The 15,888-nt window shown below is 41.7% G+C and overlaps 1 protein-coding gene across 20 annotated transcripts in view; it reads left to right on the forward strand.

Annotated features, from left to right (window-relative positions):
* ELMO1 (engulfment and cell motility 1) overlaps positions 1-15,888 on the forward strand; it is a 582,820-nt gene that overhangs the window by 19,551 nt on the left and 547,381 nt on the right. The gene's annotated exons all lie outside the window — the stretch shown is intronic.

The following is a 15,888-nucleotide window of genomic DNA, read 5'->3' on the forward strand; positions in this document are numbered from 1 at the left end:
TTTAAACCCAGGTGTTTTGCAAATCCTTCCAAAATATCACTTGGCTTTTCCTCTCTATACCTCCTCCCTTGCCCAGTTGGAAAAAAACAAACAAAAAAAAACCCAAAAAAAACAAAACCAACCTGCAGTACGTGTGCCCACATCCTCCTCTGGATGAAATAGAGTTGCACAGAGAAAAGGAAAGTTGATTTCCTAGTTATTCTCCCACACACAGAGTTCTGGGTGGCACCATCCCACACTATTTGCATCACTGAGCTACACACTCTGCCAAGACTGCATCTTAAATTTAAACACATTTTGATGAAAATAGAGAAAGGCTGAGGAAGAAAGGTTAACACTTCCCCATAAGAGGTGCGTAAGCACTATACATCGTATGTTTTTCTTCTGGCTCTTGGATTAAGGACAGAATGTTAATTAAAAAGTGAAAAGCTGATCTTCTGAGCAGCAATTAATTTCAGGATTGCTCTTTCATCTGTTGGGTCTTTGCATTTCTGAAGGTGTGGTGGAAAATATTTCCTAGGGGTCTTTCTAATACACATTTTCGTTTGATTGTTCTGATCTTTAGGCTACATGTTGACTTAAAAAAAAGCCAATATTACAAAAAGAAATGTCATCTCAAGGTTCTGGATTCTGATTGTCGCTCTGGTGACACAGATGAGATTGGCTCCAGGCATGTACACATTGGTTAGCTGGTTCTGCTCAATCCCTGTCAGGAGTCAAATGTTCCATTTCGTCAAGACTGCTAAGCAGCAACATAAACTGGATTCATTAGCTCGAGTTCTGAAAGCTCCTCTTAAAAGCTATTTTTGTATTCGTATTACTTTAATATTTAGGGACAGGCTGCATCATTTTCTAGGTGCCAAAAGTGATCACTCAGTTTTTTTTTTTATTAGGTACTATTTTAGATTCAAAAATATTTTATTTTTTATGGACTGTCTTGTGCCTTTGACCTAGCTCTCTTTTCCCTGGGATGTGTGTCCTGAGAGGATAAGGTTTATGATATTAATAATACCTGCATTATTAATTCCTTTCAAATGAAACCAACTGTCTCTGTTCCCCTCCAACATGTGTGCATGCGCGCGCACACACACACACACACACACACACACACACACACACACACCCCAAGCATACATCCTTCATGTAGATAAAAAGATAAAATGCCTTTGGGGTATCTATGGGGATAACTTATTTTTCTCCCCTATTGATCAGAATGCATGGAGGCCTGGGAAACTCTGCTGGAGTACCTAAAGCCTCCAAGCTGGGAGACTTGAGCACTATTGTCTTTATTGCTTCTTTTAGCAGGATTTTCCTGGGGATGGTGAATGTGCCATAAAGCGGGGCCCACAGGCCTTGCAGAAATGGAGGAGCATGCCATTCACAGAAGAAATGAGCTGTCAGCTCCCTTCTCCTCTTACTATAATTTGCTACAGCCTAGAAATGAATAAGTGACAGCTATTAAAAGGGCTTAGGAATAATTGCAGTTAAAAGCAAAAATCACGATATTATCCATTGCCACTTATGCTCACTTTTACTTTTGAAAAGGCTTAATGTTTGGGAATCCATAAAATGTTTGCAGAATATCATCCTGAGTCATTTTGTTTATGACTAATCTAAAATATTTTTATAGGTTTTCAGCCATCCAATAGTGGTGTTGGTTTTGGTGGCCTCCGAAGGATGGTGATATTCCCATTGGAGTGATCTGTGACACGTTTCGGTGTTGGTCACTGCTGACCCAGACTGAGGTGACAGGATTCTTCCATGCAGAACTGCAAGAGTTCTACAGCAGGTGTTTTTCCTGGAGGGAGAGCAATGACTTTTTGTGAATTTTAGTTTTAGAATTTGAAAAAGTCTTCGCCTGAAACATATCTTTAAAAACGTCTCCTCATATCTCAGCTAATGTAGCACATCACAGAGATGTCACTGTATTCTGGAAGTTGATGTCATTCTTTGGAAAGCCATCGAGTCATCTCCACACCTTCTGTGATCTCTGATGTTCAGATGTTTAGTTTAGCAACTAAATTTGAATCTAGTTTCTAAAGAAGACCCCCTTGTGCTCTGAACTACTGGATTGCCTTAGGAGGCTCAGGTTAGTGTTTGCGAAGGTTAGTTTGTGATTTTTTTTTTTTCAGGAAAAAAAGATGTAGAATCTTTTTAGCAGAAGGATCTTGGATAAAAATCCTGAGTAAATGTTTCTCGGTGTATGGCAATGAAAATGAGTTAGGTATAATGCTGGCTTTTAAGAAGTATTTAAATGTTTTTTATTCATCTTCATATGTCTTGGAAAAAGAATAACAAGTACATCAAACCTGTGATTTCCTAGATTTCCTTGTTTAGGATGAGACTAACATGCAATAATTGTAAGAGAAATACTGAGTAAAATAGGGCTGGGAAATGGTCTTTGAAGAACTAGAGTTTGGGAAACACTGATGTAAACCAAAACCTGGATTTTGTCTGTGCCACTTCTGAGGCAAGACAAGGACTGACTTGCCAAAGTTTACCTGTTGGTGACCTTGAAACTGGAATCCAGATGAAATGCTGGTATGTTTGTGAATAATAACAAGGAGAGCTGACCTTTCAGAGCGTCTCCTGTGAATAGTACCAAGTGATTTATATATGCTATCTCATTTAGTTCTCACTACAGGCCTTTTTTGAATTAATTGCTACTAGTATTTTATTTTATAGCCAACAAGATGGGTGTGGTGGCTCACGCCTGTAACCCAGCACTTTGAGAGGCCAAGGAGGGCGGATTGCCTGAGGTCAGGAGTTTGAGACCAGCCTGACCAACATGATGAAACCCTGTCTCGTCTAAAACTAAAAAAATTAGCTGGGCTTGGTGGCGGACACCAGTAATCCCAGCTACTTCAGAGGCTGAGATAGGAGAATCACTTGAGCCCCGGAAGCAGAGGTTGCAGTGACCCAAGATTGTGCCACTGTACTCCAACCTGGGTGACAGAATAAGACTCCATCTCAGCAAAAAAAAAAAAAAAAAAAAGAGAGAGAGAGAAGACAACTCTAAGTTCAGAGAGGTTGAGTAACTTGCCCAGGGCCATAGAGCCAGAAAGAGCTGAGGTGAAGGAGGGACCACACCTCTGTCCATCTCAGCTCCCTGAGAATAGTTCACATCAAAGAAAATGTTGAAGAATGGATCCTTTTGTTGGTGCTAAACTGCTGGACATGAGGGTCCAGAGCCTTGTTCTGGAGACTTGCAAATGATGATTTTTATAGCCTCATTGGAGAGGGGGACTTTGCCTAGAACATCCCCTGAGAAGTTCTCAGTATATCAGCATATTACAGATGGAGAAGACTCAGTTAGAAATCAGCTTTCTTCTGTAATATTGATGATTTTCAAAATCACTTAGCCACAGGTTCCCTTTTTCTCCAATAAAACCTATTACATTTTGCAGAACCAGTACTCTGTGGAGCACCTATTTGGGGAAGCTAACGTTTTAAACTCATTTTACACATGGGAAATCTGAGGTTTGGGATTACTTGGCCAAAGCCAAAACTAGCTGTTGGCAGAGCTTATGTCATTAATTAATTTATTCATTCAACAGATAGACATGCAGTGCCTCCCATGTGCCAAGCATGCTGGGAATTGGTGGTATAGCATTGAACCAGTAGACAAGACACAGATAATAGGAGCCACATGTAAATAGTTTTGGATAACAATCATGATGGACTGAATGTTTGTGCCCACACCCCCACCCCTCCAAATTCTTATGTTGAAATCCTCATACCCAATATGATGGTGTTAGAAAGTGGGGTCTTTGGGAGGGCCTTAGGTTCTGAGGGTGGAGCCCTCTGGCATTAGTGCCCTTATAAAAAGGACCCAAGAGAGCTCTCTGCTACTCTTTCTGCCATGTGAGACATAATGGGAAGTTGGCAGTTCACAGCCCAGAAGAGTGCCCTCACCAGAACCCAACCCTGCCGGCACCCTGATCTCACATTTTCAGCCTCTAGAACTATGAGGAATAAATTTCTGTTGTTGATAAGCCACCTAGTCTATGGTACTTTGTTAGAGCATCCTGAATTGACTAAGAAGACCATAAATCTATGAAGACTGGAAACCCTAGCATTTCCTGGGTCTTCTCAAGGCAGAGAGGGCTTGCCTTTTTCATCTTTCATCTTTGTTTTCCCAGTTTCTAGTATGAGGCAGCAATAACACAGGCTCAATAAATATTCGTTGAATAAGCTGTTGATGGATTGGAATCTTTCCCATTCTATAACAAAATGGCTTATTATTCTTATTATTAAAAATAATAATAGGATAATTATTAGTTCTGGTGTGTATTACTCTTTGGGACGTTTAAAACAAAATGTTCCAAGAGGTCCCCAGATTGAAATAGGTCTCTTGGTCAGCCTTGCTAAGAAACCCGGTTCTGAACAGCATTGACCTCGAATGCTCATTACAGGACAGATTATTTGTGACATGAGTAATGTTTGAAAATCATCTCTGTAGGTTTTTCGGCATTCCTAAATTGTGTCACTGGCTGGAATTTTCAGATCACAGCCATATTTTGATTACCAGGCTTTTGACCATTTTGCTAATGTGCCAGAATCTCTAAGGCCTAGCCCAATTGCTAATATTGATGAATTCTTGAGGCGTATATAGTTTGTTCAGATGCAAAACGGATGGGACTCAGAATCTTATCAGCTCATACCTGTGGGTATGGGGCAATCCATCCATCTAGCAATTTTCTAAACTATGTAGCCTACTGTGAGATACTGAATCCCTGCCCATGAGTACTGAGAAGGACTCACAGAAGGATGATAGCTTTCTCGGCATTATTTGATTCTAGCATAAGAAAACTGGCTAATATTAGTATAGTATGAGAAGTTTTTCGTCCACTGGACTGGAGGTTTGGAGCTGCCCAGGTGGTCAGTGCTGGCAGGAAAGGTAAAGAAGATCAAAGCATATGGCTTTTCTACTTGCCTATCTTTTTCTTGAAAGAATTTGCGGCTGACGAAGACTATTTTGCTCTGGCGGAAATGATGATCTGTTGGTGGCATGTCCTGGCCTCTTAGTTCTCTTTGTTGTCCTGGGAAGAGGGCAAGTGCCCCACTGGACCTTGATCTCTATTCCACAGGGGACTCCCTGCTTTAGAAAGACCCCTACCCATGAGGCCCAAGGATGACCACCCAGCGTAGCCCCCAGCAAGTACTGACACACACTTCATCCAGAGAGATCATTTAGTTTAAGGGAAGGGCATCATCACTTTCAGAGATGGGTATTTTAGTGATTAGAAATGTGGCTTCTCTGGTAGAGGGCATTCGTTTTTTTAAAAAGAGAAAGGATAATGAATCGGACACTATCTGTCAAATTATTTGCTAGGTTTCTTGTGGAAACCTAAGTTTTCCCAAGGCAGTATTTCCCTGAGAAGAAATTGATTTTGGTATGATCCATAAAGCCATGCAGAGTGAAATAAACTACTGGCAGAAAAGGGACAAATACATATATAAAAAAAATAGGAATCAGTGTTTCAAAAATGAAATACAGTAGAACACTGTGAGGGTTTTGTTTGTGTGTTTGTTTGTTTGTTTCTTTGAGACGGGGTCTGGCTCTGTCACCCAGGCTGGAGTGCAGTGGCACAATCTCAGCTCACTGCAACCTCTGCCTCCCAGGTTCAAGCAATTCTCCTGCCTCAGCCTCCCGGGTAGCTGGTATTACAGGCACCCGCCACTGCACCTGCCTAATTTTTGTATTTTTAGTAGAGACGGGCTTTCGCCATGTTGACCAGGCTGGTCTCAAACTCCTGACCTCAGGTGATCCTGCCAGCTTGGCCTCCCAGAGTGCTCGGGTTACAGGCGTGAGCCACCGTGCCTGGCCAGCTGTGAGTTTTATTTAGCCTCAGAAGTATCTTTAGACATTAGGTAAAGAGACACAGGCTTAATCATATCTGTAGTTTACTGTAGGTTATAAGAGGAATATTTGATGAAATTATGACATATGTTACTGAAGGGAAATGGTGCCATGTTTTCCCCTATATATTTTAGAGTGACAACCTATAACACGGAAGACATTAGTGCCTCACTAAGAGCATGGCACCAGGAGCCTGAAGGAATGGGACCTGAATCCCATTTTCTTCGTTTACCAGATACGAAAATTTAAACAAGTTAGTAATGCTTTTGAATCTCTATTCCCATCTGTAAAATGGGGGTAACAATACAGATCTCTAGAGTTTGCTGTGCAGACTTAACAGGCTTGACTCATGGGATGTGGCCAATAAATGGTAGCTTTTGTTATGAACTATAGGTAGAAAAGTATCTAAATGGTTTCCCCCAAGCCCAGAGAGTCTGAAATGTCCTTTGGAGGTATCTTCAGACATCATGACTTCATTTGGTGTGGCATCATGCTTGTCTGATTTTTAGATTTCCAAAGAAGTCTTGCAGTGCGTCACTACTGGAAAACGTTTTGGAGTTTACACAATCAGTAAATGAATTTTAAAACTGTTTTTTTCTAAATAGGAAGGTAAGTGTTGCCTGCTTCATCTATCTACTCGTAGGCCTGTTTCAGTGTTTTAAAATCCATCACAACATTTAAAATTATGAAAGCCATTTGCTTCATGACTAAACAAAATTCCCTGAAAGTCTTGTATATTCCTGCGACCAGCTGAATCCTCTAAGAGAAGCAGAAAAGCCACACGAGCTTCTCTATTAATGTTGCTGATGTGTTGTGACTTGTACCAGGTCCCTTAGGCCAAAGTGAAGCACAGATTTTTTTGGGGAAAAGAAAAGCTGATGAATTAAGCCAATAACTCCAACCTTTTGGCCAGAGAAATGTAAATTCTTTTTCTAAACTCACAGAAATAAGACTCTTCCAGGGCTGGAAAAGACTTTGATGAATAATGCAGGCTCATTTCCCCCATTGAATTTATTCCTCCATGCTATGCATATAATGGATAATCAATAAATATTGTTTGCCTGCTTTGTGTAGCTGTTTCAAATTGGGATGAGGATGAGTATGTGGTGTTGAAATAGAGGAAAGCTAATTTTCTTATCCTGGGATAAGCTTTAATCTTGTTAGCCAGATGTTCTAAGCATGAGAGCTAACCAGTCAGACGAGACCACAAATATCTCAGTTGCACAATGCAATTGGCTTGGGAACTGCATTCTTTAAAGGTCATCCTTTGTATGGGGACAGAGGCACCCCTTGTCTACATTTTGGGAAGATAGGTTGGCTTCCTGGTCCCATTCAGGTCAGAAACACCACTGCCCGTCACTTTTGGCCCCAGCTCCTTGTGGTTAAGTCCCACTGCATTGTAAACTCCAAGCAGAGGGGCCAGTTTTGACCAATGAGAATGGTTAACGCTTCTGGCCAGCCCTCTTCTGCTGAAGTCTATAATGCGTGGCTGTTTTTATCCCTGTCTGTTGGAAGAATATTCAGAAATCCATTGCAATCTCATTTTATCATTTTGATAAAGCCTTTAATTTTCCACCCCTTCCTTTGCAACTTCATCCATTTGCTGCATATTCAGCCCCTAAGAATCCAGGAATGAATTGATGTGCTGGCTTCAAAACAGCCTGGCGTTTAGAAGTTTTGATTATATTCGAGAATCTCCAGGCTTGACTGTTCTTAGCTTTGATATCATGAGGACTATCCTCACAGGGAAAGATTTATAGCATCTGGGGTGAGAACATTAATTGTGGCCCAAAGGAACATGTGATATTTTGATAAGGTGCTTGAGGAAGTTGTTGGATATAGAGCAGAATGTATTTCAGAAGGGTGCAAGCAATTTTGAGGCCTTCTGGCTGATCATTGCAAAATGGGTGAGCACTGGGAGATCACAAAATATGTGGTGGGCAAGGTAAAAAGAACGTCAAACTGGATGAAATAAGAAAACAGGGGGAAAAGCTATTTGAGAGGAAACTTGGCATATACTTAGTATTTGTGTCTGTTTTTCTCTTGAAATGGGCTGATGTCCTGGCAGAGGCTTCTGGCTGTTGTCAGAGATACGAACATCTGTGCTCCTTTGCAGAAAACTCAGGATTCTAAAGTGTTTGCTGGAAATTGTTTAACTCTGCCACTTGCTCCATCTCCTCATTAGGAAGAGCTTAGTCTGTACTGCTCAGAGTGTACTTTAAGAGGAAGATGTGGCTTAGGGTTCTGGGCTTCACTTTTACATACTGCGTGGCAGAAGCAGGTTTCCAGCAATGAAATCTGAGGCCATCAGATACAAGTGTGCACACTTGTGTAGATCAGTATGCTTGCTTGAGTTGGAAGTAAGAATGAAAGATGCCAAATTAGTAAGGCAGTTGTGATACAGACATCCAAAGAGAGCCAGCAGGATGGACAGGTCTTTTGTGGCTAAGTTTTGGAAGGCTTTGCTTTAGTCACTGTAGTTAATTCTAAAAGCTGTTATAAATGACCCCAAAATATCAGTGACAATACAATAAGAGTGTAGTTTTTGATCACTTTAAAGTACATTCTCCTATTCCCCTAATTAACTCTGCTGTTCACCAAGTACTCTAACAAAGTGGTCAGTGGAGTTACACAGGGCATCAATGTCTAGCCAGCATATCACCTTCCTTTAGCCAGAACCTAATCCCAGCTGTGGCACATGCAGGAAAGGCCGGGCAATGTAATTTAGCTCTGTGCTTGTGGAAAGTGTCACTGGTTTATTGAACACAGCCTCGAATGTTCTTCCTAGACAGTGATGGATCCATCCACGTTTTGTGGAGCCCACTTTATGAAAATAACACAAAATTGGGTACTAAAGTGAATGGTTTATTTAGAATGAGAATGGGCAGGGCTCAGTCAAGTGAAAGGCTCTGAAGATTACGGTTTCTTAGCTTCATGGTGATATATCTCTGCTCCTAATGGCCAAATATAAAATGTGTTTTTCCCCTTCTTACAACCTAATAAAACCATCTTTGCTAGGTGCCCCCATGGAGCACTTTGTGCCGTTAAAGTGTGCCAGGGCAGCTATTCTCACATTGCCCTTGGAGTGAACAGTGCTGCAACCTTGCTGGGAGGCAGTTTGGCTATCGGTACTGAGAGCACAAGACTCGTCCTGTGCTTTGACTCAGGGGCCTTACCTCTCAGCCTCTGAAAGCCCCCGGTGATTTATATTCGGTATGTGTAAATCATGAAAACATCCTCATTCTCCAAAGACAGGTAAATGGTTGAATTATATCACCATGCAATGGAATATTGCAGCAATTACAAATGATGATAAGATGTTTTGTGCAAGGGAAAATGCATATAAGTGAAAACAGCATGATGTGAAATAGTGTGAACTCAATCGTGTAAAAATAAGTAAACTAAAAAATACTGAAATAAATGATATGAAAATGTTACCACTGGTCATCTCTGGATGATCCACATATGACCAAACTTTATTCATCTTTATAGTACTTACAGACGAGGCACACACAGGACCTGGCCTGAGGTACAATTATTTAAATAATGATAGTTCTGATCCTTCCACGTAAATGGCAATATTGCAGCCTTAATTTGCCCTAACATTTTACTGTTTCCAAACTGTTATCACATATTATCATATCAAATTTTACAACAACCCTGAGAGGACAACAAAGAAAAAAAAACCCCATACATTTCTAATAGAAAACAGATTAAACAAAACAAACCTATCCAACCACAAACAACCCATGAATATGTTGACATTTCCCGATAGCCATCTCCGCCTTCTTCCTCCTGTTCCCCTAATTTATTCTACTGTTCACCAAGGACTCTAACAAAGGTAAAAAATACTACTCTCTTCTCAATTAGCATAGTTTTCTATGTAGATTTTTAATTACAAATATTTTAAGAGTATTATTTTGGGTTTTCTCTGAGCTTGGAAACCTAGCCTTATTCTACCAGAAAATGCTTTCTGCATTTCAGCTAAGGCATTTAGAAGTCCACATTGGGTCAGAGCCTGCCTGCACCCTGAGCGGCTGTTTCTGTTCTCCCTGCTACATCCTCCTCTGCGGGCTCAGCCCTGGGGGGTAGGGGTGGGGTTGTTGGGTGAGTCTCTAGGACCCTGGGACCCAACCCTGGAGAGACGCCAATCACGCTGGGTGCTCTTCTTCCCTCGACTCATGTTCCGTAGCTGCTTAGTCTTGTTACAAGTGCCTGAATCCTAGCCTCTGCAGCACCCTGAGAGCTGGGCACTCGACTCTTACCATCCTCATCTTGCCTCACTGCCCCCTTCACTGCAGAAGCTACAGTTTGCTCCCACGCTTAACCTAGTGACTGACACCTCCTTATAATACCTGCAAGATGACTTCTCTAATTCTGCCTGCCTGCACCTGTGTGTTTCTGGATTTTCCATCTCCACGCTTGGCCCTGCCTGAGACTTCTGCAGGTCAGCATCTGACTGGCAGATGCTGGCCAGGTTATCCGAGCTGACTCTGATGCATCCATGGTGTTGCCGTTCACCAGATACAGAGTTCCACTGGCACAGCACACTCTCTTCCCGCTCCTGAAGCTCTCTGTCCTTGCCAGAGGTCTTGCTTACCCCTGGGGCCTGGGCAGATCCAGTTCCAGATTCTGGAATCTCCCTACGGGCCCTACCTTATTGCAATGTACTGGGCCAGGCCACCAGGTACTGCCTTAGAAAATGTGTTTTGAAGTTGCTAACTGCTTGGAGTACTGTGGTGCTGCAGGCAGCTGTCAGGGGTAGAGGTATGGGGAGCAGAGATGCCTGAGCTGATCTAGAAAATACTTAGGGGTAGAATGCTCTAATGTGAAAATTAATTTTAAAAAACACACTGCTAAAGACAGTTCAAAATGTGCTGCACTTTCTGTCTGTAGCAATCTTGAATCCAAAAAAAGAATGTGGAGGCCGGGCGCGGTGGCTCAAGCCTGTAATGCCAGCACTTTGGGAGGCCGAGACGGGCGGATCACGAGGTCAGGAGATCGAGACTATCCTGGTTAACACGGTGAAACCCCGTCTCTACTAAAAAATGCAAAAAAACTAGCTGGGCGAGGTGGCGGGCGCCTGTTGTTCCAGCTACTCGGGAGGCTGAGGCAGGAGAATGGCGTAAACCCGGGAGGCGGAGCTTGCAGTGAGCTGAGATCCGGCCACCGCACTCCAGCCTGGGCGACAGAGCGAGACTCCGTCTCAAAAACAAACAAACAAACAAAAAAAAAAAAGAATGTGGAATGAAGGTTTTGGTTTCTGTCTCTTGGCAGATAGGTCAGGTCAAGTGGACAGAAAATGGAGGCAGGAAAGTGTAGCTGGGGAGAGCCTGCAATGCCGATTTTGTTTCCTGGGGCTCCCTTAACATCTTTTGATGAACTGCATGGCTTAAAACCATACAGATTTGTTCTCTCACAGCTCTAGAAACTAGCAGTCCAAAATTAAGGAGTTGGCCTGAAGGTTCCAGGGGAGGCTCTTTCCTTGCCTCTTCCAGCTTCTGGTGGCCCCAGGTGGTCCTTGACTTGGGCAATATCACTCCAGGCTGTGCCTCCGTCTTCATATGGCTGCCTCCTTGTGTGTCTGTCTTTGCATGACATTTTCCTCTTTTTTTTGAGACAGAGTCTTGCTTTGTCATCGAGACTGGAGTGCAATGGCGCCGTCTCCACTCACTGCAACGGCGCCTTCTCCACTCACTGCAACCTCTGCCTCACAGGTTCAAGCGATTCTCCTGCCTCAGCCTCCCGAGTAACTGGGACTATGGGTGTGTGCCACCACACCCGGCTAATTTTTGCATTTTTTTTGGTAGACATCTTCCTCTTTTTATAAAGATACCGGTCCTAGTGGGTTAGCACCTGCCCAGATGACCTCATTTTAATTTGATTATATCTGCAGAGACCTATTTCCAAATAAGGTCACATTCACAGATAGCAGGAAAAGACTTCAACGTGTCTTTCTCAGGGGACACCTTTCCATGCATAACAGCTGCCTCTGGTCCAATCTTTCTATCCCCTCTTCAGTGGTGTGTCCACCAGCAAAACTTCTGTGCCTCAGTTTCCTTGACTGTAAAACGGTGCCCTCTTCTAGGATCTTTGAGAGAATTAAATGAAATCATGCTTGGCAGAGTATCCCGCTCACAGAAAGTGCTCAGTAGGGGTTTAGCGTTTATGGCTAGGCTTGCAGTCATTTGATTTCATAAGCTAGGTTTGTGGAGAAATTGAGGAAGTGAATGAGCCAAACACAAAAGTAAACACTGTTGATAGGACTGGTGGTTAACTCTTTCAGTGCCACAAAACACATTCTGACTCACCTGCACACAAATTTTGCTTACAAGGTTGTTGTCGGCACTCATTTTGCTCCAAGTATTTGCTTGATTAAAATCTTGTAGGCTACTCTTTGCAGCTGACCTATAACAGAAATACATGAACTAACTAGAGATACTTTCTTCGTTGGGCTTCCATCTAGAGCTAAGCTTTACTTAGGCTTTCAAATTGTAAGCAAATGCAAAGTCACTGTCTTGGGAAAATTCCAGAGAATCTAGGCCTTGCACTGTTCTAAGCAAATGTGGCCCTCCTTTTAGGGTGGAAATCTAAGAAATGGAGATTATGCATTGCCCAGTTCCAGGGGCACCATTCATACCGTGGTCTGTGCGTGTGCGTGGACAAGGCTGCTCTTCTGGGTGAGGTGGCCATGGGTCCTTTACGGGGTTCAGTAAGTCCTGACAGTGGCATTGTCACTGTGTGACACTTCTTATTCTCCTAGTTTAGTTATTCAATGAGAATGGGATTCCTGAGATTCTAAACCATATTCCATAACTTTGGAAAATATATGTGTATATAAAATTTTTCGTAAAATGAAAAACTGAGAGAGGACTGCAAGTCAAATTGCTATTTTCTTCCCTGCTTCATCTTTGTGAACTTCGTTTTGTCAGTTTTCCTGACAGTTGACAAAAGTGGACGGTTTTGGTGGCATATCTGATTTAGGAAGTAAGTGCCACAATTTGAAAGCCTAAGTAAAGCTTAGCTTTAGATGGAAGCCCAGTAAAGGAATTATGTCTAGTTAGTTCATTTATTTCTGTTATAAGTCAGCTGCAAATCTGCACAGTTTTGAATTTGTGTGCTCATTTAATGATACCGATCATCTGAAATCCTGGTTTTTAAGATTGTAGATTTCATTATGGAATAAGTTTTTAACTTAATTTGTATATGGGTCAATCAATGTTTTGGGAATTCTGTTCTAAGACATGTTGAAGCTGTGCTGTAGTTATTGGGTTTATGAGTTGTTGGGGTATTATTTATTTTTAATGTACTCTGTTCTTTCCTCTTCCCAAAGCAAATAATCAAGAATTAATGTTTAACTTTAAGTTGGATCCACTCACTTTATATTGAGAGTTATTATTACTTTAATTCACATTTCTTTTCCCTGAAGCCCTGATATATCTTTGGGAAGATACATTTTTTCATGCATTAATTATTTTCCTTTTCAGTATCAATTGCAGGTATTACAATCACAGCAAGAAACATCTGTTGTACATTTATTATGTGTCAGGCACTGTGTTGCCTGCTTTAGATGAATTATTATTACAATCATTTGGTTTTTATATCCACGCTAGACTTTACATACTGTCTATCATAACTCACATTTTATAATAAGGACCTGAGACTGGGGAAATAAACTTGCCAGGTCGACACATTTAAAAGTGGAGGAGCCAAGAGTTGAACACACATAGTCTCTGACTCTGGAACTATGCTCTTAAACCCTACACTCTTGATATTGAAGATATAGGGACATCTTTGCATTTGAGGACAGAAATGCACATATAGCCCAGAACTTTTCAGTGATTCCAAAGACCTCTGTATTTTCATGTAACATAACTTTGGGGGCCACAGATTCGCTTTGCTCAATCTATTTTGTTCAGGAGTACATGCATGCTAATTTGCTCAGGCAGCAGCTGAAAGCAGTGGGAGATATTCCAACAAGGCTCCAGATTGCAAGAGAAATTAGTGTGGATTTAAAAATTAACAGGCTTTGTATGCATATAACTAAGAATCAACTTAATTGCCATGAAGATGAATACTATGGCCCCAAAGTATGTATGTCAGAAGGTAGGATATTACTTGGTTTGGTGTAATTAGTAATACCAAGGTCAAATCAACTTAGATAACCGGTTTAAACCGTTAAATAGCTTTTCTGGCTTTAGATATTTCTCAAGATTTTTAATGTATGCTATGTGCATTGCAGTCTACAGGAAAAAAAAAAAAAAAGGATTATTAGTGTTTTTGCAATGTTCCTGCCCAGTGTTTACTTGTTTATTTGATCTTGTCTTATTCCACAGGGAAAGGTTCATTGTAATGCACCCAGGGATGTGCGGTAGATTTTTCCAATGCAGCAGGTAGGATGACTTTGATGGTAAGGAACAGAAAATTGAATGCTGACTGGCTTAAACAATAAAAGCTTATATAATTGAAGAGATTAGAGGTATGGTGAGCTATAGAATTAGACTGATACAGCCACTCTCTGGGTCATTTAGGGTTTCTTTTTTTTTCTGTCTCTGTCAAACAGGATTGGACTTTGGAGCTGGCCACAGGGCAGATTCCCCCAACACACCCGCAGGGTGGAGATCAGAGAATGCCAGAACAAACATTAGGTAATTTTTAAGAAGAGTGACTTGGGGTATGTGTGCCCCAACAAGTATCCGCCATAGCCAGTGACCTGGATATGCTTAATTTAGATTAATGAACTTATCCATCCTCTCTCTTCTCCACCTTGTAGGTGTTAATATTCTACATGTAATGGATAGGGGTTTTCCCCCTCAGATAGTTTTGGTGAATATTTCTGTAGTTGTCCCTCAGCATAGAAAGATTTTCCAGCAGGATACTAAGAGGTACTGTTTAGCGTATTTCAGTTTCCCATTACCAATCCCATAGACCTGATAAGATGTGGATGTTGGCTGCTAACATCAAAGAAAGTTTTCTAATTTTCTTAGTGGAAAATGAATGGAATGAATCATTCAAATGAATTCCATGATTCATTATGGAATCATTCACTTAATATTATTTTGATATTAAATTAATTATATTAAAATATCATTATTTTGTTATTAAAGTGGAGGTAAATGGACTGTCATATACCTTTTCACTTTGCTACTTCACAGTTTCCCTGTGTTTTTGGTGTGCTGAAGTGGCCTGGTGCAGTGGCTCACATCTCTAATCCCAACACTCTGGGAGGCCGAGGCGGGCAGATCACTTGAGACCAGGAGTTCCGGACCAGACTAGGCAACATGACAAAACCCGGTCTCTACTAAAAATACACAAATTAACCAGACATGGCAGTGCACGCCTGTAATCCCTGTTATTCGTGAGGTGGAGGCACAAGAATCGCTTGAACCCAGGAGGCAGAGGTTGCAATAAGCTGAGATCACGCCACTGCACTCTAGCTTTGGCTACAGAGTGAGACTCTTTCTCCCACCCACCGCCCCCAAAAAAGGAAAGTGCTAAAGGGTGTTTTCTTGAGTGACAGGCTGGAACTTTAGACGGCAAGAAAAAGAGAGCTAAGGGCATACTTTGCGTGTTACATGGACGCTCATTTTTGACCAAGGGGCTTTCTTCTGAGAAGTGAAAAAATATCTTCAGACAGTTTGGTTAATTTGGTGATTGTCCTGCTTGTCAGGTTGCACCAACTGATATTCTCTTCTTTTGTTCAGTAAATCAACCAAAGGCCGCTATGTGTAAGGTATTTTCTGTGGATTCAAAGTTGAACAAGACTTCCTTAGCCTTCCTGGTCTTTCAGTCTGATCAGGGAGATGAGACAGGCACACAAATAACCATAATACAAAGGACCAAGAGGAAAGCTAGGCTTGGAAAAAGGGCTGTTGGGTTTGGAGGAGGGAAGGAAAGATTCCTGGAGAGATGAAGAAAGTCCTTGTGTGCAAGGGGAAGGGAGAAGAGGGGGGATTGCAGACAGAGCAAGTATTAAGAATTTCGAGCCTAAATGTTGTGAAGCAGTTAAAATACAATAAATAAAT

The sequence above is a fragment of the Macaca fascicularis genome, chromosome 3, assembly GCF_037993035.2.
Source record: "Macaca fascicularis isolate 582-1 chromosome 3, T2T-MFA8v1.1".
In the NCBI taxonomy this organism is placed as follows: Eukaryota; Metazoa; Chordata; class Mammalia; order Primates; family Cercopithecidae; genus Macaca; species Macaca fascicularis.